Genomic DNA, 22,655 nt, shown 5'->3' with positions numbered 1-22,655 from the left:
TAGAAACAAAGCCTCGTGTCTACTGACCACAAAGACAGAGTTTCAATAAAACTAAATATAACATCTAGGCCTCAGTTGTGTTTCAGCTCCAGGATCAAAAGCAGCAAAACCAGAGGAAGCAGCACCGTGTCTGACATCAGGACCAGATGCATAGATCAGCTCTCCCTTACTCTAATACCGACTAATCAGTAGAGACCGTGGCCCTAACTCCTTTAGTTGCTATGATTAATGAGTTTTATCCTGTATAACCCATTCCCTGGAAGCCATCAGGGAGCCAGGTCTTGAACATGAGCTCACCTGTGTCCAGGTGTGAGCCACTTCCTAAAGCTAAACACTTTTTTTGCTGCAAACTCCTGTCTGTGTCTTACTGAGCTCTGATGCACACAGGCAAATGGACCCATTTAGCCTGGGATCACTTTCTGATCACCAATCCAACCTTTTCATCTCACTCTCTTTTGTCTCAGGTATAATAATTCTTTAACTACACTGGGCCCTTCAATCTATTGTCCCTACTATTTTATCACTGTTCATCTCCTCATGTCATCATATTCTTCTGCAGTTAAGCAAATTGTGATGTTAAGAGCATAGTCCTCCAGACAACCGAGTATGCCCAAGAATTCTGACACTAACCACACATTTGGGCATGTAATGAAGTGCCTCAGACTGGGTGGTTTAAATGATAGTAATGTATCATCTCACAGCTTTGGAGGCCAGAAGTCAAGAGCAAGGTGTTGGGAGGGTTGGGCCATCCTGAGGGCTATGTGGGATGATACATTCCAGGCCTCTCCCCTAGCTTCTAGTGTTCTGCTTGCAATTTTGACATTCCTTTTGACATTCCTTAGCTTGCAGAAGCATCACCCCAATCTGCCTTCATCTTCGTATGACATTCTCCCTGTGTGTGTCTGTGTCCAAATTCCCCTTTTTATAAATACACCAGTCATGTTGGATTAGGGCCCAAACATACTCTAGTATCACCTTAACCTTAACTAATTATATCTGCAATGACCTGATTCCCAAATAAGGGTTTCTGAGGGTTAAGACTTCAACATACAAATTTTGGGGGAATACAATTCAAACCATAAGTGGGGCTTTCAAACCACCAGGTTTGGTAATTTGCTAGTGAGACTCACAAAACTCACTGCAAGCTATTATGCACATGGTTATGTTTATTATGGGGAAAGGATACATTAAAATTAGCTAGGGGAAGAGATGTATAGGTCCCAGTCTGAAAGGGTGCCAAACACAAAGCTTCCATTGTTCTCAGGATGGGTTCTCCTCCCAGCATTGATGTGTGACAGTGCCCACTAAGTATTGCCAGTGCAAGAAGTTCATCCAAGCTTCAGAGTTTAGAGTTTTTATTGGAGCTTCATTCAGTAGGAAATACTGATTGATTGCCCATGTGGCTAAGTTCTGCCTGGATGTCAACTGATACCATGTGACTCAAAGACCCTGCTCTCTAAACACAGCTGGTTTTATGCAGTGGCCAGCAAGCCCTGAGCAATCTTGTTTCCATGAGGTCCCACTATGAATAACAAAAGACATTTATCACTGAGAAGATTCCAAGGGTTTAGAGGTTACTTCACAGTAGCCAGAACAAAGGCCTGACATCTCTCTTGGTGAGGCCAAATTCTTTATCACACAACACCAATCCATCTTTGCCGGCTGCCCCCATTAACTCATCTGATTAAACCCTAGTCTAGTGAAATCCAAGTCCTCCTACTCTACGCGCACCCAAGCAGCTGAGCACTGCTGGAGAAAATCTCCGAACAGGGCAGACTGGTCACACTTCATGGCGACACATCTCAGTGGGCACTTAGCTCTGACAGACACTCTGCTCTTCCTAGCACAGCCCCTGCATCTTCCCGAGTTTATGACTATACTTTTCTCCACATGCCCCATTTCTTCAAGCCTCTCTCTCAAATGATATTTTATTCTTCATTGGAAATAGCAGTTGCAATAAGAGTGACCTCATATTTTCTTCACCAAATCCATTAGCCTTTGAGCTTCTTTACCGGACATACTCTACCCTCATGACACAATAAACCCATCCAGTTCCGTGGCTTTAAATAATATCTTCACCTCAATGACTCCCAAATGCCCTGGCTTGCCTCCTAATGCCCAATTCATGTACAGTGCACCCCCCTCCAGTTTTGCTTTCTGTGGTTTCAGTTACCCATGGACAACCATGGTTCAGGAATGTGAAATGGAAAATTCTAGAAATAAACAATTCATAGTTTTAAATTGCATGCCACTCTGAGTAGTATGATGAAATCTCATGCGATTCCACCCAGGATGTGAATCATCCGTTTGTCCAGTGTATCCACGCTGTATATGCTCCCTGCCCCTTAGTCCCTTAGTAGTGATCTCAGTTATCAGATAGACAGAGTATCAGTGCTTGTGGTCAGGTAATGCTTATTTTACTTAATAATGAACTCAAAACACAAGAGTAGTGATGCTGTCCATTCAGATATGCCAAAGAGGAGCCTTTGTAAAGTGCTCTTTTAAATGAAAAGGTGAATAGCGTATAGTAAGATATTTTGAGAGAAACCACATTCCCATAACTTACAGTATATTGTTTTAATTGTCCTATTTTATTATTAGTTATTATTGTTAATCTCTTACTGTGCCTAATTTGTAAATTAAATTTTATCATAGGTATATATGTTATAGGGAAAAACATAATAGAGTTGACCCTTGAACAACATGGGGTTAGGTGATGCCAACACTTCTTGCAGTTGAAAACCCATGTGTAGCTTAAGTCGGCCCTCTACATACACAGATTCCCAACCTCGAGTCAAAAATACAGTTGATCCTTGAACAACATAGGTTTGACCTGCACAGGTCCACTTATGTGCAGTCCTAGCTAATTATCAAACCTGAAGAGAGGGTTATAAGAATCCCTGAATTTGTAGCCAAGTTGGACACAATTACAAGTGGCCTGGGGACCTGAGACTTTGACTGGCATCTGAAGTGAGGCAGGTCTTGTAGGACTGAGCCCTTGACTTGAGTGGTCTGTGCTAACTTGGGGTAGATAATGTCAGAATTGAAGTACTTTATTCTTAACTTGTGGACCTGTGCTAAATCTAGGTAGTTAGTGTCAATATTGAATTGAATTATATTGAATTGAATTGTAGGATGCCCATTTTGAGACAGAGAATTAGAGAATTGGTTGGTGTTGGAATGATGTATCTGGTGTCAAAAAACACCACACAAAGTAGGTATTCATTGGCTTAATGTAGTGAATAGCTGGCTTCTTTCTCTCTCTCTCTTTTTTTGTTTTGTTAATCCTCACTGAAGAATACTTTTTCCCCTTGATTTTTAGAGAGAGTGGAAGGGAGGGAGGAAGGGGGGGAGAGAGACATTGTTTTGTCGCCTCCTACAGGCACCTGATGCCCGGGGCTGGGGATCAAACCTCCAATTCAAGTATGTGCCCTTGACCGGGGCATCAAACCTGCCACCCTTTGGTGGGAGGGCTCACACTCTAACCACTGAGCCATGCCAGCCAGGGCTGAATAGCGGGCTTCTTACCACCAGGCTTGCTCCAGAAAAAGGGCACTTCGGCTTGGTTTTGTCCATCAGGTGACAGAAGGGAGGTCTCTGTCCTCCGCTTGAGTTCACTTCCCCACCTGGTGCTGCTGTTGCGGTGTCGGGGACCTGGTTCAACCTGCAGACGAGCAGAAGGAAGCGAGGAGAAAATGAAGGACTCCATCTTTATGTCTGCCCTTGTACAGACTGCTGTCGTAGCTTCTCCCAGGACACAGCAATAGGCTCCAAATTCTACATTTTCTGTCACCCCCAAAGTTGTCTCCATCCAACAGAGTGACCTTGCCAAAGATATGGTTAGGACAGCCAGTGGCTTCTTGTCGTTCAAGGCTCTCTATGGTCCAGTAAGTCTACTCTCCAACTTGGCCTTCTATGTTTCACCAGGACACTGGTCCAGCCACCTTTGTTTGTGAGTATGTGGTTAATGTCCTTTCTTCTCACTGGAGTCCTCAAGGTTAGGGGTTTTGTTTAATTTTGCTTACCATTTTTACCTTCAATGCCCATAAGAGTGCCTAGCAAATAACAGATGTTTAATAAATATTTGAGTGAATGAATAAGAAAAGAATAAATGGCATTCAGGTCACACCTTGCTGATACTAAGTTTAAGGCTCTCAGAAATATGCAGGTCAGAACAAGTCAATGAACTCTACACAGGTGGAATGGAAAGACATTTCTGTCATCGCATCAGTTTTTGCCAGTCTGCTGACGGGGGCATGGGGGGGCAGTAACCTAGATGTTCAGGCGCCTGCTGTGAAGGTGGACTGCAGGCTTCTTGAAGTCATTACAGCCCATAGGCAGTGTGATCACCTCAGGGCTCACAGGAGATTCCTGGAATCCTCAATGATCAAACTCAATCACCTGCATCACAGCCTCCGGTCAATATGGTGCAGGCCAACTGAGTGACCTTGACAGATTGACTGATTTTTTAAAAAACTATTTTGTCAGTTTACAGGTCACAGTCTCCTGTTTGTCAAGTTCACATCATTACATTTATATTCTTTAGTGGGAAACGTACAAGAAGAAATTCTTATATCAGGCATTTTGTAAGAGACATCAGCTGACAAACATGACAGATAATAATTTGCAGATATTGATAAACAGCAGTACCCCTTATCCTCGGGAAATGCATTCCAAGACCCTCAGTGGACGCCTGAAACCACGGGTAGTTCTGCACCATAGATATGTTCCGATGGGTGGGGATGTTGCTTCCCCCTAGGTTGACGCTGCATAGAGGGGAATGCTCTGCCTGAGAAAGAAGGCTTCTGCAGGATGGGGGAATGACTCAGCACAGAGATCCTGGTGGCTGACCTCTCAGCTCCCCCCAGAGCCACCAACCCCAGATTCTCCTCAGGAAGCTAAAGTTCACTCTACTCTCCCTCTGCCAGAGCCCAGGGTGTGTTGCTATGAAAAAAATGTGTGCGTTGGCCCTTTAAGAGGGTGCCTGCCTTTCCAGCTGTGTCTCCTTGGCAGACAGAAACCCTGCTGCTTTTCACAGCCAGATGTTATGTGGGTACTTTTCCTGGTTCTGGTGCTCTGGGCTGGGGAGCCCAGCTTGGGGTTCAGACCCCAGGCTGCTCAGGGGGAACCCCCCACAAATGAGATATCCCTCTGCAACTTCAATTGCTCCCCATGGGAGCCCGGCCAGCCCTCTCGCCTATCTGTACCTCCTACCAGTCTTAACGTGGCCTCCTCTTTAAGTCCTTGGTTATAAGGCTTCTCTCCAGCTGCTCCAGTTCCTTATTCAGGATGATTTTTCTATGCTTTAGTTGTAATTCCAGTTTGGTCCAGGGAGGAGGTGAGTGTAGCTTCTACCTAATTCACTGCCACCTTGGATCCACCCTGCAGGAGGATTTTTTTTTTAAGTTTTTTTTTTTAATATGTCTTTATTGATTTCAGAGAGGAAGGGAGAGGAAGAGAGAGAAAAACATCATGGAGAGAGTCATTGATTGGCTGCCTCCTGCATGCCCCCTACTGGGGATCAAGCCCACAACCCAGGCTTGTACCCTGACTGGGAATTGAACCTTGATCTTCAGTATCATAAGTCAGTGCCCAACCACTGAGACACACCAGCCGGGCTAAACTTTTTTTAATGCCAAATTATATTGGTAATATGTAACAGGGGCACAGAAAATATTTTATACCCTTTGCAAATCTTCCCAAAATCAATCAAAAAAAGTGTTTGACACCATGTCACTTATATTTAAAAAATGAAACTTTATAAAAATCCACTCTATAGCCAAGATTTAGTTGCAGCTCAAGTATCCATCAGTAGATGAGTGGATAAAAAAACTGTTTACACAATGGAATACTACTTGGTGGTAAAAAAGAAGGAAATCTTACTTTTTTCAACAGTGTGGATGGACCTGGAGAGCATTGAGCATTTCTCTGACTGGAAATAAGCCAGTCAGAGAAAGACAAGCCCTATACAATTTTACTCATATGTGGAATCTAATTAACAAAATGAACTAACAAGTAAAACAGAGACAGACCTATAGATAGAAAGCTGGCTGACAACTGTGGGAGTTGCTTAGGGGGTATGGGGGGAGTCGATGGAGGGATTGAGAAAAAAAGAAAAAAACCTCATGGGCAAGGACAACAGTGTTGTGATTGCTTGGGGGAGGGCTATGGAAGTGGAGGAGGGTATGGGGGACAAACGGTGATGGGTGGAGACTTGACATGGGATGGTGAACACATAATACAGTGTGAAGATGATATGTTGTGGAACTGTGTGCCTGAAACCTGTATAATTTTGTTAACCAGTGTCACCCCAATAAATTCAATTAAAAATCCACTTTTAATACCTAATAATATGGGAGTAGTTAAAAAATGTGGTGCGGCCACAGAATATTTATGAAGAATTTTAATAACAGAGAAAAATGCTCAGAAGGATATTTAGAAGACAGAGCATGGCACAAAGCTGTAGGAAACATTTGATGTCAACTATGAAAAATATTTACATGCAATAAAATATAAAATATTTTTATGTGTAGACATAAGGAGAAAATGAAAACCATCATAATCTCACAATTCATGGTGCAAATATATGATTATGGTTTTCTTCCCAAAATTTTTTACTAATGTAAATTTAGAATATCTAACAAACTGGTTTTCGAGGTCTGGATTCCACTACTATCTTGAACTAGGTAATCAGGATCCGTGGGTTTCAGTTTGCTCATCTGTGAAGTGGGTGTAATAATGTATATAGGGCTGTTAGTAAGATCAAATGAAATAAAATATGTAAAGTGCTTAGTATAATGCATGACATGCAGTAGGTTTTCATGAATATTAGTATTCTCATGTTAGAATCACAGAATTTGAGAATTTCCAGTTCTGTGGAGCAGGTGGTGATGAGAGAGGGTCAGTGGCTATCTCAGTTGCATAGCTCATAAGCAGCAGGGCCTCTGGATTTTTTTTTTTTTTTCTAAGCTGGAAGAAATAGAGTTCAACCTTGGATTGCTCCTGTTTTTTGAGTGTTTGGATGGTTTTGATGTTTTTTGTTAGTTTGGTTTTCTTTGTTTGTTTTGGCCATTCATCCCTGCAAAGCAGAGAAAATTTCCTAGAGTAATCTTTGATGCTAAAGCCAAGTAAATTACATTCTGAGGAAGAATTTAAATGACAAATACTGCTTCATATCAGTTGGGGATCACTGAGTGCAGGAAAAGTGACAGGTCCCATCAGAAGTTGGATTAATCTATGTGGAAAGTTAAGCTTTACTTTATAGCAAAGCAAAAAAGCATGTGGAAAGAAGGTCATAAATTTACCATTAGGCAGCCTACTAACTTGCATCTTTCCTCTGCGCCCCTCTTTGCCTGTCCAGTTTTTACACTCCAGTTCTATCAAATTAACCTTTGCTTAAAACCCTTCTTGGCCTTTAACTGACTATAAGGTAAAGCCTGAACACACTAGTATAGCCCAAGCCCTTTATAATCTGCCACCCATTTATCTTTTCTGCTCTGTGTGTTTTCTGTAGACTGCAATGCTTCATCCCCTCATCAGCTTATCTGATAAACTCCTACTTATACTTCAGAACACAGCCCAAATGTCTCTAGACTATAAGTTCCTTGACTAGACTGTGATTTCATAATGTCTGGGACAGGCTCTCATTCATCTTTGCACTCTATGAGTTTGAATGTTTCAGCTACAAACAACAGAACATGGTATAGTGGCTTAAAGTGCAGGAATTTATCTTCTCACTTAATAGGAAGTCTGGAGACGGTGGTTACAAGATTGGTCCTGTGGCTTGACAATTTTTTGTGCCCTTTTTTCCCTTCTGCCAACCTCGGTGGGCTAGCAGTGTCTCCTTTTGTGGGTATTTATAGCTGCAGCAGCCCCAACCACCAGGTTAGGTTCTGTTAGGAAGGAAACGAAGTATGATTTTGGTAGGTAGGCCAGTGTGCGAATGCAGAAAGGCAGAAGTGGTGGATTGAGGACTTTTTGTATTGTGCCTCTGCTTTTCTGTTAATTGGGTAGAAATTTCCCAGAAGCTGCCCAGCCAATTTCCTCTTATGTCTCATTGGCTAGAAATAGGTCACATGGTTACTACCAATCCAATCTTGGCTGGTTAGGCCAAACTTAGCTTATCTCCTTGGTCTAGAGCTGTCTTCTCAGAAATCTGTTTGATGCCTGAACATAATGGGGGTTCTTTTACAAAGAAAAACATGTACATGTTAGATGAGTCACCAACAGCTTTTGCCATCAGAACCCGGTATTGCACCTGGTAGAACGTTCTTTGTAAAAACCTTCAACCTTTCTGTAGTTTTTAAATTTTTGGTTCTCCGTGTCTCCACAGGCTATTACTGTTACTATATCATTATTTCTGTTTCTATTAAGTTTCTGTTGTGGTACCTTAACTGCCCATCTACTTACTGTCTCCTTCATGGGACTGTGAACTCCTGAGGGGAGGAAACACATTTTATTTAGGTTTAGATGTCCAGCATTTAATGTGCATAGGTTCTCAATAAATGTTTGTTGATTGATTTTCTGTGCAACTGTTATCAATCTAATCATTTCTTTCTTTTTCTGTTGATGTTCTGTCTTCATTAAAGCCATTAGTGATAGTATTAGTGCTTAAATTTTCATGTGTTTAAATTTCACACATCTTGGGTCACCACCCTTTGAAGTGTAGACCTGGTATCTGTGATAAAGTCTGAAGCCCTCCTTAAAGTGACATTGGCTATATAAGGAAATTTTGATGGAAAATTTATTAATGACTTTTTTCTTTGGGGGAGAAAAACCTACACTTAGCTTTATCAGAGACAACATAAATTGAGCAGTTCAAATATTTCGTGTGAAAAATGGATTTTGTGCAACCAGCAAACCAAACCAAACAATAAAAGTTAATCCGGCTTTCTTGAAATGAAAGCTTCAGTCAAACTGATTTGTAGTTTGCATGGGGCTTCTATGACTCTTTCCCTCCCCTTTCCTCTTCTTCATTCCTCCCATGTATGTTTATGCTGGGAAAATATAACTATCTACAGAGGGAAGAGTGAGGGGCTGTCATTCTCTTAATGACCATGTCTCAGAACCTATGAAAGAAATTCCATGACATTTTGTGCAGTAGGCATATCTGTGCTGAGTGAGAGATCATTGTAACTTAATGTGGCATGCGATAATAACATATCACATCTTTTTCTTCTTCTGGAAAGCTTTTCCTATCCTACCCATCTGGGTTAGGAAACCTTTCTTTTAGTTCCCTGAACACCCTCCTTACTCTATAATTGTCTACAATGCTTAGCACAGTGCACGTGCTAAAAAAAAATTGTCAAGTAGATAAAATTGTACAGTGGATATATATGCATTTCTGTATGCATGCACTTGTTTATTTAGCAAACACATATATAGCACTTATGCTATGCAAGGCATATTTCTAAATGCTTTATACATATTTATTAGAACTTTACAATTTACCAAATCACTTTTGACACATTGGCTCATTGGTTCCTCATTTTAACTTTAGTGAGCAGATGGATAGAAATTATCTCCATATCACAGCTAGGCAAACACACTGAGAGAGGCTCATCTACTTACCCACAATTACACAGTTTGCAAATAGCAGAGTTGGGACTTTAACCTACTTATTTTGACTCTCAGCCTAGTGTTTTGCAAGGAGAGCTCTGGTGGAGCCCCTGTAACATTTTGGGATTACCACATCTGTAATAAATAAAGACTATTTTGAGAATTTGTTTAAGGAAGCACAGATTTTTGATACACATTGAAAACCAATTTTAGTACTGTCTTAGTTAGCAAGTGCGACATTAGTGCTGCATAACAAATGACCCCAAAATTCAGTCTCTGAAACAACACTACAAATTGGCTAGGAGTTGGCTTATCTAGGCTAGACTTGGCTGGGCAGCTCTTCATAAAGTAGTGAGTTTGATGGGGGTTAGCTCCTTGAAGTAGCCTAAGCTCGGGGCTATTCCACACATGTTCATTCTGGGACCTGATCTTCGCCCTGGGAACATAGCAATGGGAGAAGTACACGAATTCAAGCCTAACTACACAAACCAATTCAAGCCTTTTGTTGTGTCATATCTGCTAACATCTCATTGGTCAAAGCAATTTACATGGCCAAACTGAATTCAAGGGAGGAAGCACACTCTACTTACCATGAGGTCAGAGCAAGTTACTGGCTAAGATCAGGTTTACTAGAGTGGGGATTTAAATTTCCACATTGGCCCGACCAGGTGATCGGGGTTCAATTCCCGGTTAGGGCACATGCCCGGTTGTGGGCTTGATCAATGACTCTCTCATCATTGATGTTTCTATCTCTCCCTCTCCTTTCCTCCCTCTGAAATCAATAAAGATATATTTAAAAAATAAAAAATAAAAAATAAATAAATTTCCACATTGAAGATGGGTGTGAGGTTGAAGCTGAATAATTTTGAACATTAATCTAATCTACTACAAGGAATTCCAAGTAGGGTTGCCAAATTTAGCAAATAAAAATACAGGGCATTCAGTTAAATTTGAATTTCGGATAAACATCAAATTTTTTTGTATACGTATACCCCAAATATGGCACAGGATATACTTAAAATAAAAATATTTGTTGTTTATTTAAGGTTCACATTTAACTGGGTATCCTGTATTTTATCTGGAAATTCTAGTTTTGGATGAATCAGTTGCACTTCACAAGGTTAGGTAATGGTAAGAATATATCATTGACCAGATTAAGCAAAAAATACGCTCATGTTGATTTCTTCAGTAACTACTCTTCTTCCAGGCTTGGTCTTGCTCCCAGACTTCCCTGAAAATATCACTAAGTATTTTAAGGAGCAGGATGAATGGAGCCCTCAAGGCCAGTTAGCCACTGGCCTTCTTACTGAGCTGCCAATAAAAGAGGCAATGGAAAGTGTTGGAGATTTTGTAATTATAAGTGATATTGGGGATCTAATCTGGACAGCCTGTTTCCGTAATCTCTCCCTGGGGTAGGATTCCAGACTTCCTACTTGTATATTTTGAGAGTATTTGTCTTTATCGTGGCTTTAGCCCCCTCCTCACTTACCGAGTTGAAGAAATATGGGTATCCTCAGTACCAGATGAGGAATGACATCCCCACTAACTGGCCATAAAGACCAAGCAGATTTCTTTTCATTAGGGGGCCACCGGCATTGAAGTGGTGTGAACTGCTTGTCTGGAATGAACCCCCTGTGTTCCTGTCTCCTTTGTCCCTTACTCGCAAATAACTATTGATAGCCTCGAACCTCTGCCATGGTTATTAAAATAGAAGGACAAAAGATACACCTGTGAATTGCTCAAGGGAGCCATTCGACGGCATTTGTTGAAGCAAATTACTTTGGTGTTTGATTGCTGTGGTGCAGCCACTGTGGAAATCAGTATGGAGCTACCTCAAAAAATTACAAACGGAACTGCCTTATGACCCAGCAACTCCACTTCGGAAAATATATCTGAAGAAACCCGAAACACTAATTTGAAAGAATGTATGCACCCCTATGTTCATAGCACCGTTATTTACAGTAGCCAAGATTTAAGATCTGGAAGCAACCCAAGTGTCCATCAGTGGATGAGTGGACAAACAAGCTGTGGGACATTTACACCATGGAATACTATTCAGCTGTAAAAAAACAAAACTAAACAAAAAAGCAAGAGGAAATCTTACCTTTTACAACAGCATGATGGACCTAGAGAGTATCAGGTAAGTGAAATAAGCCAGTCAGAGAAAGACAGGTACTATATGATTTCACTTATATGTAGAATCTAAGGAACAAAATAAACTAACAAAATAGAAACAGACTCATAGAGACAGAGAACAGACTGTTAGAAGGGAGCAGGTAAGCAGACTTGGTGAACAATTTGAAGAGATTAAGCAAAACAAAACCAAAACCAAAACACAACCAAAAAAAGCTCGTTATACAACAGCACAGTGATTACCGGAGGGATAGTATGGGGGGGTGGGGGGAGGTAGACTTGGCTTGGTGGTGAACACACAATATACAGATGATGCAGTGTAGAATTGGACACCTTGAACCTATGTAATTTTATTAACCAATGTCACTCCAATTAATTCAATAAAAATTTTTAAAAATTGTGTGTGTGCCTGTTTTTAAAAGTTGGGAGTTAGAATGAAGATAAATAGCATGTGAGAAGTTTGGGATTCTTTTCTCCAAGCCTTGCTTTTCATCCAGAAATATTTATATTCCAATGTGAGGCCTGGTTTTTGTACATAATGCCAACCCCATAAACTCAGAATCTTAATTTTCATTTCTGCTGGGATTGGAGATGATTCATGGTTTGCAGGAGTTAGAGACACCAAAGCATTTTCTATTAACACCTGGAGCTGACTACAGAGGTGAGAGGCAGGTCTCGTAGAAAAAAAGATATCCTGCAGGAAAGAAAAATGTTACTTTTGTGCGTTTTTTTTTCTTTCTTTTGTTTGCGAAGATGATAATTTTTTTCTTGAGAAATAATTCCTTTCTTGTTGCAAAATGTCACTGCAAAAACCTGTTTGAGAATATAGTGAATTTTTCTGTTAATTCTTTTTGCTGGGTTCACGAAAATATCACCTTAAGCATGTGGTAAAAATTAAGGGAAAATAAGCCATTTCGCTTGGTTTTATAAATGATCACATTCTTTATATTCCTCAGTTCCATGAATGTTACAAAGGAAAATTTCCCTTGGCTAGCTTATTAAATAAACATCTATTTCTAGAAGCAGTGAAGAGGAGAATAGGAAAAAAAGTGGCAAAATAAATGCACACTTAAGTCTAATCATTTCTCTGGGCAGCGACTGTGTCCTGGCAGCTGGGAGGCTCCTGGTCAAGAAGGCAGATTTATTCTCACAGAGGCACAGATCTTGGCCTTCTTGCTTTCATCCCTTTAGCCTACTAACTCTAATCACTTTTCAAGGAGTCCTGATAATTATTGAGTGGATACTAATGATAAATTTATTGACAAAGTAATAATACTAGTAATTATTGCTATTGTTAATCACTATGGGGAAGACACAGGACACTATGCTAAATGCTTTTTGTACTTTATCCAAGTTTTAATCCTCTAAAATTCCTAGCATGGAGGTGATATGGTCGCATATCAAGGTTGAGAAGGTGAGGAATTGGGAGGTTAGTAACTCATCTGTGGCTCCCGAGTTATTATGTAGTAATCTCTAATTTGAACTCGGGCCCTCTGACTCCGAAGTAAAATTTTAAGCTCTAAATTATATCTTGGGTCTTGGTATTGGTGTAATGTGAGAGAAACTCTAAAATATAACCATGTCGCCCCTATTGGACTATGGCTTTGCTTGATGTATCATTTTTTCTGGGTTATATTTTGAGTCTTGCTTTCTAAGCCTTGGCAAGTCACACAATGTCAGGTAGAGAGTTCATGCCAGGAGAATTTTCCAGAGCCAGGGAATGAGAAGAAAGGTGATCGTGAAGAGCCAAGAAAAACAGAGGGAGAAAGAGCACTACATCCAAGACGGAGTCAACTGTCAAAAGTGTGACAATGTGAGAGATGCGGAGAAAAGGTGCAGAAAGATCTAGGGTGTTTGTGAGATCAGCTCCAATCTCCCTTTCATTGTGTGCATCAGGCATGACAGGCACTTGGTCAGCCCTGTTAAGGATCAGGTAGGGACCATGTTCAACATACTTGACCCTCACGGAGGGTTGGTTTTGTCTTCTCACGTCTCCGTGACCATTGCTCCAGTTCATGTGTGTGTACCATGGAAGGTGTTTCTGATGGGCATTAGTTACTTCCAGGTCAGCAAGTAGATTTCCTCTTGGGGAAGTACTGGGTTAAAGTTTTGCATCTCGAGAATATTTTTTGTTCATTTTAGTTCTGATGAGGATAATGTCTTTACCCATTTTTACGTTACCATGGATTACTCAGATATATCGATAGGTTTTACAATGGGAAATGTCAGAGCAGAAAAACAACAAGTCCATTAACTTTTGGGGCCAGCCCAGACCCAGGTCAGGCTCTGCAGAGGTGGGGTGCAGGCCTGCCTGAGAGCAGTGGGCACTTAGTGGGCTGGTAGCTCAGTGGGGCTCGGAAGTCAAACTTTCTACTTTACGATTTCCCACAGCGCATCTCTGCCGGGAACAGCGCTGCCTTCACTTATCAGGTATATGGGCGGGTAAGAAGTGTGGGGGCATTTACAATACCCCAGTAGAAAATCATCCCAACCACCTAAAGGTCAGGGAGGAACAGTGTCAGGGCCCAGTGCGCTGTCCACTCTCAGATCTCTTGTGCCACCACTGGCGTGTCTTCTGTGTTGTGTCCTTTAGGCATGTTGCAGTGCACAGAGTGGGAAGTTCTGTAAGGAGGGTGGCTCTGTAGCAGGGCTGGGCTGGCTTGCTTTTTTATTAGTGTCCAGTTTCCACTGTGCCAACCAGTGGGTGAGCAGGCAGCATTCTGCCGCTCGGAGGTGTGGAGCCTGCTCTACCAAAGGGCACGTGCTGCGAACTGAAATTGGCAGAGGCCCAGAGACCCTGGCTCCAGGCACTGTGCCACCATCCAGATGGGCCTCAACTCTTAGTTAGTTGGAAAGCTTCAGGGAGAGAATTCCTGGATAGCTGACTAATGGGCATGGCCTTAGAGAACTTGAGAGATGACACTCCCCCTGCCTACTTTATCTTTCTTGGCAATGAGTACATTGAATAACAACACTGTCCAATAGAACTTTCTGCAATGATGGAAATGGTTTATATCTGTGTAATCAATTAATACAGTAGCCACTAGCCATATGTGGCTATTGAACACATGAGATGTGGTTGGTGTGATTGAGGAATTGCATTTTTAATTCAATTTAATTTTATTTCATGTAAATTTAAGTAGCCACATATGGCTAGGTGACTACTGCTTATATAAATGTACTTTGGGATAATTTTGTTATGGCTGGGAGATGGCTCGGTACAAAACACACATTCACACACTTTCAGCATTCTTTCTACCAAGTCTATGCATATCCATCACTTCATTATCACATCCATTATCTCATAACACCTGGGAGGGTGATGTTCTTATTTTTCACATTTTTAGAAATGAGAAAACTGAGTTGCAGAGAAGTTATGTGTTTTATCTAAGGTTACTTGGTAAGCAAGAAGTGGGACAAGGGCTCAAACTCAGGCCTGCTTCTAAATCCTGAGGCCTGTAGGAATCTATCAAGAAAGACTCAGCCTCACAACTCTTGTCAGTCTATTGACCACGTGAGTGGGACAGTCTTAAGGTGGTTCACCTGAAAAGCAGAGCCTGCAACAATGTTTGCAGAATTTATTTTGGAAAGTGATCCCAAAGGAACAGAATTGAGGGTCTGGATAGTGAAACAGGAAAGGAGAGAAAGCCAATCCAAGGGAATGTTATTGAGGGTAGGCAACTGGGACTCAATCCTGCAGGACCATCTAAGAACCGTGTATAGTGCTCTTTAAAGTTGTCCAGCAGACACACTTAAGAGGGGAGCATTTGTCCACCAGCTCCTGTCTCCATTGGTCAAAGACCCCCTTATAGAGTGTTTGTTTATGGCCCCACATAGATGAGTGGGCATCCACCAGCTTCCCATATGGTGGTGCAGAGCTACCCCAGGCAGAATGTAAGGGGCACCTGGTGTAGCTGAGATGGGGAGCTGTCAGGTTATCCCTGTGTGCTGCTGGCTACCACAGCAAGACTGGAGCTAAAAAGGAGGCTGAAAGGATATGCAATGGGACCTAAAAGATGTCCATAGGCCAAGGGAAAAAACTAAAATAACACAGCCGGGAAAGTCAGAACTGGGAATTAGAAGAGCCTATACAGCTCTGAGAATGGATTTTTTTTATAAAAATTTAAAACAAATGGGCCAAACCTTAGATGCTGTCAATGAGCTATATATAGTATACTTGGTTGCGAGCACAATGATATTACTTCCGTGCATCATGCATGGCACTGCTTTAATGTAAGGCATGATTCCTCCCATTACCCCATCTCTTCCCACTGACTTCTTTATGTCACCTCGATGGAGTGAGCTCAGGGAAACCAATAATTCAGTGTATTGCGAATTTAAATTGCTCTTATCTCATTCACTCGTTTATAGGCAACACAACATAGACATTAAGAGCATTGGCTCTGAAACCAGATTACTGGGTCCTTGCTCTACTACATACTAACTTTGTGGCCTTGGGCAATTGGCTTAACCCTTTGAGCCTCAGTTTCTTCATGTGGAAATAGAGGTAATATTACCTATCTTATAGTTATGGTGAAGATCAACTGAACACACACACACACACACACACACACACACACACACACACACACGGCTTAGAACACTGCCTGGCAGGTAGAAAGCACAAAATGCTTGTTTGCTATTGTTGGTTCGTTCATTAATTGATAAAGAACTGTTCAGTGTCCGATATATATAGGCACTGTTCTCCTTGATCAGTGTGAATGCCTGGGTCCGACAGGCTCTTCGTTGCTCACTCCAGCCTTTTGAAATTCTTTATGCTCTAAATTTTCAGACTACCATCCTCTCCATCTTTTCTTCTGTTTTCACTGATTGATGTGCTACAAAGAATCAATCTGTTATGGGAAAAATTAAAAGCCAAACTCACCGCACCACACTGCAATGTTAGTAGAGTTTGTATGCACAGTTCTGCCATTCCCCTTGGGTATTTTGAATTTATAGACATTTTTATCCTGAGTTTACTTTTGGTCTCGGCTGTCTCTGGAGCAGTGATTCATGTAACTGTAGTACAAGAATCACCTTCAGATGGATCACAGCTGAATTTTGTGCCTTCAAATCTTTACTCAACCTGACAGTCCCAGATAGCACCCAGAAGAGGAAGATATCTGCACAGAATAAGTTGTCTTTTAGGACAGGAACTGCTAAACATGAAAGAAGCAAAGCCCTCCATGAATAGGGGTCAGGGGTGCTTCTGGGCAGAAACTACTGGTCTACCCTGTCACAAAATTATCCCATTTAGACCCAAATCATTCTTCTGGTGGCTGGAAACCTTAAGATTTCAGTTAGAAGTCAAATAAGTGTCTGTGGAATTCCCATGTATTGGAAGAGAACTCCTAGAACTAGACTTCTCTGTGAGAGGACTTGGGAGAGAAGTTGTTACTAGCATTTGAAACCAGAGTCTAAAAATTCATAGTGGCTGGACATCAGTGTCAGTGAGATGACCCCCTAGCCGTGCTGGGGAGCAGACCTGCTCTGCTTGAAATAATATAATTATCTCACTTGGTGAAAAGTGGAGGAGAACAGAAAGAATTCTAGAATTCAAGTCCATCAGCCAGACAGAAAGGCAAAAATGCTCAGCATAGATGTCCTGGGGGAAATGAGGCGATGGGGTCTGAGGAGCGCACAAGCGGTCCTGCTGAAAAAGGCAGCTACCCCAAGAAGGAATTCTTATTATAGGACTAAAAGGGGATCCAGGGGCACATTCCTGTTGGTGATGAGTCAATGGGAGTTTCCTTTTGACTTTCTGGGTCTCAGGCTCCAGAGAGGCTTTGAAGATGGGAAGGCACAAAATCAGAACATGAATTCTCGAGGTTTGAGAGGAAGGTGATGTGAAAGTAGGGGTCTGACTTGCGTCTGGTCCTGTCTCTGCCACCAGCTAGGAGCTGTCTCTGCTACTAACTAGTGGTGCTGGGTGTTGATGAATCACTTAACCCTGTAGGGTCTGTGGAGACCTTCAAGTCTCTCTGATGAAAAGACTCATGGCCTGGAGTTTCGAGGTACCCCCCTCATTTTGTCCTCTGAGACATTGCCTGGCAGGAGCTCCTGGTGGCAAATGAGAAGAAATAACATAGCCATGTTTGCTGTGATAAACCGGTGAAGCTGCCACTGTCAAGACAGTAAGAAGCCACCAAATTCAGGTCACACACATTTCATCTCTGTAGCCTTCAGTTTTCTCCTCAGCAAATCGAGGGGATGGAGTTAGGTAACTTTTATGGTCCCTCACAGATCAAATTTATGAGAATAGCCCAAAGTAAGGGAAAGAGGAGATTATTGAACTGATGATTTTTGTCTACCTCTTTTGTTCAAAAATGTATATTGAGCTCTAACCATGACTTAGGAATTTAGAGATCAACATACATGGTCTCTCCCTTAAGGGGCTTACCTTCACTTAGACAAAGTCAAGCAAACATCCCCTTACAGACAGTAAGGTGGTGGTTGTAAGGGAGAAAGTGATTCATCCTAAACACAGTTTTGAATGAGGGGTCTTATTTTGTTTATCTGCCGAAAGAGTTTACTTCGTTGCACCAGACTCTACCTCTGGTATTTAAAAAAATCAAAACTTTTAATTGCTAACATTTAAGCACACCGATCCTTTTCCTGGGAAGGGAGGTATTTGCTGAGTAGACAGCCACATGGCAAGAACGGTTGTTGAGCAAAGACAGGCGCTGTATCTGCCTGAGAAAGGGAGCCCTGTCCTCAGTAGGCAGTGCAGAAAAACTGCAGGAGGCGAGGGGGAAAGGCTGTTAGCGTGCCAGCTTCCTAATTAGGCACCATAATCATTTGTGAACTCCTAGAGCTCTGGATGCCATGCAAAGTTATGGGTCCAAATCCTTTGCAAAGCCAAGTAGAAATGGTCCTTAACTTACCACTATTTTGGAGCCTGCATACCTTGCTCTGCCCTTTGTCTGGGCACACAGACAGGAATTGAGAATTCTGAAACCTCTGGTTGCATAATACTATAAAACCAAAGGGAGCTGTGGGTGGAGGTCAGCTTCCTTCAGGAATCCAAGATTTCTCTGTTTCCCATTGATTTTGTCTGTGTTCCATCCATCAAGATGTCCTTTGACTACTGCTTCTCAACAATGCCCTTTTGTTCTTTCCCCTTCATCTGGAACTCAGTGAGCCCAGCTTGCCTTGCCTTGTTGCTGGTGTTGTCACAGTAAATTATGCCTTCTCTGAATTCTTTGCTGAAGAGTAGCTCCCAACCTTCAAGATTCATTTGTGTATTTCTGCCCACCTCTAATTAAAATGACAGATGTCAGTCACACAGGCCCGAGCCCAGTGGAGGGAGCTGATAAACACCACTGATGCAAACTGCAGGTGAATACTGATGAAAAACACCATGGAAATATTTCTGGTAAAGAAATATTTTATATAAAGGAATTTGGTTAACTTTCTCCCCATGCTAATAGAAGTGAGCAGTGGTGCAGGCAATCCAAAAGTCAATTATATTTAATTTGGCCCTGCCTGCCATATGCTCTGCGAGGAGGCTTAGAGCGCAGGTAGAGGCTTCTGCAGGTGGCTCAGAGTCCTGAAGATTTTCCATGGCAGGGGCCATTTGTGATGTGTGAGTTCTTGTCTGTTGAAGGTGGAGCGATGTCTCAGTGCTCTGTGTGTATTTAGTTTAGTTCAGCAACATTTTAGTGTTCCTTTCAGCCTTAGACTCCAGCAGCTGTTGTCCCTAAGACTCCTCTTTGCCAGTTGGCTGTGGGCCTCTGCTTCTAGGAATGAGCCTCTCCTTGTCACCTGATGGTGCAGGTCTGAGCTTTATCCTTGGTCTTTTTCATTGTCCATCCCTCTGAGTCCTGACCAGTTACTCAGACTAATGCTCCAGGTTTCTCTAAGGCAGGACTGACCTAAACTCCCTCCCGGGAGAGCCTGGTTTGTACATCCCAGAGCCCCATCTAGGTACCTCACCTGGCAGCTCAGCTTGGTGGCAGAGACCACCCTGGGTGGACAGATCACTTAGCTAATGACCATCTGCCAGCCAATCTGCTGAGCATTGTCTGTCACCTGGATTCTTTATCACCATCCCTTGTCCCCTGCTCGGGCCCTCAGGAACAGTTTATTGATCTATGTCTGAGGATGTGGTGTCTCCCCTGACCCTCTGCCTTGGGCAGCTGCCATTAAGATGAGATTGAAAGAACTCAGGGTCAGCAGCTAGCAAAAGGCTCCAATCTCCTGCCCCATTCCCTGCTTTTCAAGGGCTTCCCCCCACCCATAGGTTTTTCAAATCTTTTCCCAGTCTCCAGTTCCCAAAATTGAACCCAGACTCCATCTGCTTGAACTCTAGAAAGTCATGCCTGACATTTTAAAAATTTCTAAGTAAAATAAAAAAGAAGGGGAGAAACCATAGCACATATTAATGGACCGTGACAAACATAGGCTACTTCCTAACAGCCCTCTCGATCTGTCTTTATTTTTAGAGTGTCCTCCTGCTGCTTTTACTATCACTCTCTGTTTGTTTTGGACAAGGTTCATAGAACAGGGGAGAAGGAAAGAGGCAGGAGGGAGTGTAAAGAAACAGTTTATTAGAAAGAAGAAATAAAAAATGAACCTAGTGACTGCCATCGCCACAGCCCCAGCTAGCAGGAGCCTCATGATGCTCAGGTTTAGTGTCACACTTTGCCTGTGTGACCTTGGTTCTGAATTCCACTGTGCTGAGTCCTACGCAGGATGCTCCATTGTCCTTTGATGACCAGTGGCTTCTTTTTTATATTATTTTTAAAGTATATCTTTATTGATTTCAGAGAGAAGAAGTGAGAGAGAGAGAGAGAGGTAGAAACATCAATGAAGAGAGAGTCATTGATTGGCCGTCTCCTGCAAGCCCCTGACTGGGGATCAAGCCCACAGCCTGGGCATGTGCCCGGACCAGGAATTGAACAGTGATCTCTCGGATCCTAGGTCGATGCTCAACCACCGAGCCACACCTGGCCAGGCACCAGTGACTTCTTAAACTGACAAGTGACACACAAATCCCAGAGTGGTTGGAACAATAGGAAAAAGGGCAGCGATGCTCCATGTTGAAGTGTTGATTAAGGCTCTTTGGATGTTTGGCAAAACCATGAGGGGTTGAAAAATGGACTGCCCTTTGGAACAGGGACCACTGCTTCTCTGGAAACCTTTTCCTAGGTAATGATCACTCACACTCCTGGCTCCTGGTACTTCAACAAGAAACCAATAAACATTTTGTAGTGTCTTCTATAAAATGTGCTAGTAACTGGTGTTTAAATTTCCTAGTAGAGTGTATCATTTGGTGGTGGATATAAAATATTTACAAAAGAAAATATTAGAGAATGATGCTAGCTGGTATAAATTGCCAAATGTTGTCTTCCCATGTAGAATTGTTAGATTATAAGATTAAAGGACTGAATAAATTTTCTCCCCTTTATTAACTTTCCCCCCAACATAAATCTTAAACGACCTCCCACCCTATATGGACAACCACCACCAACACATAAACATTTGCCACCCTGCGACACGAACATCACTGAGCTCAAGCTGGTTTCCTTATGATGCCTTTAGACTCCTGACCCTTAGAACTGCCCACTCAGACCTCTGTGCCCTGCTCTACCCAATATTGCTGGTTTTGTCTATCTATGACCCTTTATTGTACATATCTATCTATGGGTCCATTTTCCCCTTGTACATTGCCAGGTTTTTGAGAGTGGAGATCTTTCTTATCCTCAATGAGTCCTGGAGTAGATCTAACTAGATGTGTGACCTTAGACAAATAACTTATTCCCTGGGAATCCTAAATTCCACATATACCAATTGGGAGTTAATATTGTTCTTATTGTATTCCTAGTGCCTGTCATATAGGAAGTACTTAAGAAGGAATAGATGAGACACAAGAAAACATCTGCATTCTCAATGCCAGTGCAGCCAGGCTCAGACCTAAAAGGTTCTCAGTAATGTCCAATGAATGGGGGAAACAAGAATGAATGAAGCATGTGCTTTATGCAAGGAGGCTTCCTGCCTACACGGTTTCGAAATGGAATTGTTCTCAAGCTGGGGATAAATAGTGACGTCTAAAATCCTTTTTCAATTAAGCAAAAATCTTTAGACCTTTTTCTGATTCCTTGTGGAAACAAATGCAAACTTTGTTGAGAAGCGAGCACACACCCACTGAACAGTTCAGGAGGAATTGCTGAACAGGCAAAGAGAAGCACCAGTGTCAGTCGATCTGAAATTTGGGGCAATGCACCACCACTGGGCAGAGTTTCAAAGGTGGTCTGACCTTGCTCTGATCAAATCCCAGCCAGAGCGGGGTCCCATTCCAGCCCCCTGGTAGTCATAAAGACCACCAGACATCGTTTTTTTCTGGCTTTCTGACAGCACATCTGCCCCATATGAGAGGAGGTGAGTCAGGGTCAGGGTCTCCACTGTGCACTAAAAATAAATGGGCAGTAAACTTCCCTCTAATATCCAATCAATTATGAATGAATAGGAAATTAGAGAGCAAGTGAAGTACAGAGGTGAGATTGGTAAAAGGGAAAATGGAAAGTAGGTGGACATGTTGGTTACTGCCTTCCCCCCCTTCCCTCTTGTAACTCTGTCCTTCCTATGGTACCCAGCATCTCTGCGTCTTATAAACCCTCCTCTGGCTCTGCCACCTCCAGCTTGCTCAGCTGAATCCAGGTGGTGTGGTACCTAGAGGAGTAGCCCCAGGGATTCATGACTCCACCCCAACCAAGACAGGCAGGGAGGCTATATTGGCCTGGACTCCAGACTTGACAGGACACTGGCATTCTGCTAGTTCCTACTCTCTGGCGCACACTCTGTATGCACTGCCCCGGATTCTGTTCTAAGCTGAGGACAACCACTGCCCTTTCCCCGACTCCATGCGATCAACCACAACAGGGCTCCTGCTGCTCTGTCTGACCTGTAGATCAGACCCCTATTGATGGGGACACATCATTCCTCTTGGACAATGTAATCCAAAC

The sequence above is a fragment of the Miniopterus natalensis genome, chromosome 8, assembly GCF_054644295.1.
Source record: "Miniopterus natalensis isolate mMinNat1 chromosome 8, mMinNat1.hap1, whole genome shotgun sequence".
In the NCBI taxonomy this organism is placed as follows: domain Eukaryota; kingdom Metazoa; phylum Chordata; class Mammalia; order Chiroptera; family Miniopteridae; genus Miniopterus; species Miniopterus natalensis.
This window is presented reverse-complemented; position numbering follows the sequence as displayed.